Genomic DNA, 4,652 nt, shown 5'->3' with positions numbered 1-4,652 from the left:
ATTGAATCAATATATCTAAGAATACAAAATCCCGCTGAGGAAAAATCTTCCAAGAAAAAAGTTTTACAAGAAGGACAGTGACAGAACACGGCAAGCATTTAGATGTTACATCCTATTTGTTTCACAGGGGGAATTTCCAGGCCTTCAGACTACAAGTAACCCATCACTTATTCTTAGCCTTTCTCATGCAGCGACATAACAAATTCTGACACTCTCCTATTTTACTATACAACTAATGGTATGCCTTTTTCCTCTTTATGTATCTGCTACTCTAATTACAGAAAGCTTTGTTTACATTCTCTCTCTCATCATCTTGTGTCTGGTATGTTTTGAGCACCCGCACAATATGCAATTCCACAGTGCAAAAATAGCAACTGGAAAATGCCGTTAAATGCCACATGGTAGATGTCAAGCTTTCTCTGATCACACACTGCAATTCTTACATGCAGTAAAAATAAACCTAAACCTCCTGTCTTCCTAGCACAGTACCAATAAAAGCCATCATGTTATGATATTTTGTTCTGATAATTTGCATAGTTGCATTATTTAGGACAATGGAATTTTTTCCAGGGTGCTGACATTGATGAATTGCTATTATTTTCTCCTAGATGACACAATACCAAACATCATATGAGGATAATCATAGAAATGCTTGTTTCCTCCGCTAGTTATTAAGGTTATTTGTAACCACACTGACCCTAAAGATTAACTTCGTTCTTATTCTGTTTGAAAGGGCAAGCCTAAGAAACAAAAGGCAGCATTCATGTATGTGTTACATGTGCACATTCTAGGTAGTGTAATTAATTCTATATTAGGATGCCCTCCAAAAATGGGAAGCCATGACAATTGCCAAAATATCTAGCCCTTGAAGGTATGCATGGCACATGGGCACAAGTGAGATAATTATACAGTTCGATTGCCACAACAGGAGGTATGTAGGCCAGCGCAGAGCTGCAAGCATGAGACAAGAGGCATAATACACTCAATTGAAGGACTGAATTGGTGTTGTAGTATTTGTTCCATTAAACTGGGATACTTTTTGAAGAGGCCAGAAAGTTAATTTCCTAAAGTCCTGTGTTAACGTCCTACAAATACTGCATTAATGTGCTAATATGCAGGGCTCCTCTATCTGCACATGGCCATTTCTCTCGCTGGTGCCTCCACATCCGATGACATCCACACCCACAAAATGTATTTCCACTGTCCTGATTTTCACTCCCCCTTAAGTACATGTTGAAATAATTTGAGATAATGTTGTTCTGGTAAAAGTCCAGAATTCAAAAGATAATGATTTGTAGATAATGAATTGTGTTTAGGCCTCAAAAAGTGAAAATTAAACATTATATGTACAATCTATACTAAAACCCTCTGTTTCCCAACAATGGTCTTTCAGGCACACTACTCTGCACATTTTACTGTTTTCCCTGCACCCAACACACCTGATCCAACTCATCAGCTCATTAACAACCTCTCACTGAGTTGAAGCGGTGTGTAAAAGCAAGGGAAGACCTAAAATGTGGATAGTGTCCCTCTGGGATAAGTGATAGGAGACATTGCAACAGCAGTAATGTTTTATGAAGTTTGAGGATGATCATATAAGAAGACACTTTGCTTGACATCAGCTACTACGCCATAAGGCCCTAAATTTGCAGACACCTACTCATTAAATGTTTCTAAAATAAAGGGTATTAATAAAGAGTTTATCCCCCTTTCTGCAGTAATTGCATGTATCTTTCTGAGAAGGCTTTACTTTAGATCAAGGGTGTCAAACTCAACCATTAAAAGAATCATATTAAAAAGTCTTAACAAACCCATGGAACACCTTTTTTTAAATGAATTTTTTAAGTAACATTTTGTGATAACTTGTATAGTTTGTATGTAGATTTGCAGTATATATACACATACATACATGTGTGTGTAATATATATATATAATACCTCTCCATGGATCACCACCTTATCATGGTGGAGGGGTTTGCGTGCTTGAATGATCCTAGGAGCTATGTTGTCTGGAGCAAAGCTCCTGGTAGGGTTTCCATGGCAAACTGGTCCTAGGTGACAGGTCAAACAAAGAGTGATCCAAAATTCCCCCTATGAAAATAATGAAAGAACGGGACTTGTGTACCCTGTCCGGATCAGGGTTACCGGGGCCCCACCCTGGAGCCAGGCCTGTGGGAGGGGCAGTAGTAGGGGTTCGGTGCTTTGTGGATCGGGCAGTGTCCGAAGGCGTGGGCCTTGGCATTCTGATCCTCGGTTGCTGAAACTGGCTTTTGGAACTTGGAACGTTACCTCACTGGCAGGGAAGGAGCCTGAATTGGTGCGCGAGGTTGAGAGATACCAGCTAGATATAGTCAGGCTCACCTCAACACACAGCTTGGGCTCTGGGTCCAATCTCCTTGAGAGGGGCTGGACTTTATTCTTTTCTGGGGTTGCCCATGGTGAGAGGCGGTGGGCAGGTGTGGGCTTTCTCATAGCCCCTTGACTCGGTGCCTGTATGTTGGGTTTTCTCCGGTGGATGAGAGGGTGTGTGAGTTCAGCTTCCCTATGCCTTCGGGCTGGGGAACGGGTCCTGACTGCTGTCTGTGCTTATGAGTACCCAGCCTTCTTAGAGTCCTTGGGAAGGATGCTTGAAAGTGCTCCTCCTGGAGGACATTGACTCAGAATGGGCCATGTTCCGCTCCTCCATTGTTGAAGCGGCTGACTGTAGCTGTGGCCGCAAGGTAGTTGGTGCCTGTCGGGGCGGTAATCCTCGAACCGTGGACACCCCAGGTGAGAGATGCTGTCAAGCTGAAGAAGGAGTCCTACCGGGGATGGTTGGCCTGTGGGACACCAGAGGCAGCTGGCAGGTATCGACAGGCCAAGCGATCTGCGGCTTCAGTTGTCACCAAGGCAAAAACTCGGGTGTGGGAGGAGTTTGGTGAGGCCTTGGAAAGTGACTTTAAGTCGGCTCCGAAAAGATTCTGGCAAACCCCGGAGAAGCGGAAGATGATGGATGGATGGATGGATGGATGGATGGATGGATATAAATAATATCTCACAGAAGTCAGTACACCCCTCACATTTCTGCAAATATTTTATTATATGTTTTCATGGGACGACACTATAGAAATGAAACTTAAAGTATATAACTTTAAGTAGTCAGTGTACAGCTTGTATAGCAGTGCAGATTTACTGTCCTCTGAAAATAATTCAACACCCAGCCATTAATCTCTAAATATTTGGCAACACAAGTGAGTACACCTTATAGTGAACATGTACAAATTGTGCATCAAAGTGTCAACATTTTGTGTAACCACCATTATTATCTAGCACTGCCTTAACCCTCTTGGGCATGGAATTCACCAGAGCTGCACAGGTTGCTACTGGAATCCTCTTCCACTCTTCCATGATGACATCACGGAGCTGGTGGATGGTAGACACCTTGCGCTCCACAAGTGCTCAATTGGGTTTAGGTCTGGAGACATACTTGGACATACAGTTCATCATCTTTACCTTCAGCAAGGCGGTTGCCATCTTGGAGGTGTGTTTGGGGTTGTTATCGAGTTGGAAAACTGCCATGTGGCACAGTTTCTGAAGGGAGGGGATCATGCTGTGCTTCAGAATGTCACAGTACATGTTGGATTTCATGTTTCCCTGAAAGAACCGTAGTTTCCCAGTGCCGGCAGCACTCATGCAGCTCCAGACCATGAGGCTACCACCACCATACTTGACTGTAGGCAAGAGACAGCTGTCTTGATACTCCTCACCAGGGCGCCACCACACATGCTGGACACCATCTGAGCTAAACTAGTTTATTTTGGTCTTGTCAGACCACAGGACATGGTTGTCTTCAGCAAACTGTTTGCAGGCTTTCTTGTATGTCAGCCTAGAAGAGGCTTCCTTCTGGGATGACAGCCATGCAGACTGAGTTCATGCATTGTGCGACGTATGGCCTGAGCACTGACAGGCTGACCTCTCACTTCTTTAACCTTAGCAGCAATGCTGGCAGCACCCATGCCTCTATTTTTTGAAGCCAACCTCTGGATATGACTCTGAACACATGGACTCAACTTCTTTGGTCAACCCTGGTGAGGCCTGTTCAGAGTGGAACCTGTCCTGGAAAACCACTGTATGACCTTGGCCACCAAGGTATAGCTCAGTTTCAGGGTTTTAGCAATCTTCTTACAGCCTAGGCCATCTTTGTGGAGAGCAACAATTCTATTTCTCACATCCTCAGAGAGTTCTTTTCCATGAGGTGTTACATGTACATTCATGTTACAAATCCAGTCACAAAAAAGAACGCATTTTCATTATTTAACATTTACAGGCCACCAGGGCCCTACTCTGAATTTTTAAAAGAATGTTGTGATTTCCCTGCAAACCTGGCTGTGTGCAATGATAAAGTAATATTTGTAGGAGATTTTAATATTCACTTTGAGAAGGTAGATGAGCCCCTTTTTACTTCAATTCTAGACTCTGTTGGTATTACCCAAAATGTAACAGGGCCAACACACTACTGCAGTCACACATTAGATTTAGTTTTGACAGTAGGTCTTAAAATAGACAAGCCTAATATTCTACTGCAAACCTCAGCAGTCTCCGACCATTACCTAATTTCATATGAGCTACGTCTTAGCCATAATATATGTACATCCCCTCGTTATTCTACAAAGT

This window comes from Pygocentrus nattereri, chromosome 2 (assembly GCF_015220715.1).
Source record: "Pygocentrus nattereri isolate fPygNat1 chromosome 2, fPygNat1.pri, whole genome shotgun sequence".
Classification (NCBI taxonomy): domain Eukaryota; kingdom Metazoa; phylum Chordata; class Actinopteri; order Characiformes; family Serrasalmidae; genus Pygocentrus; species Pygocentrus nattereri.
The sequence above is the reverse complement of the archived record's forward strand: the minus strand, read 5'-3'. Positions refer to the sequence as shown.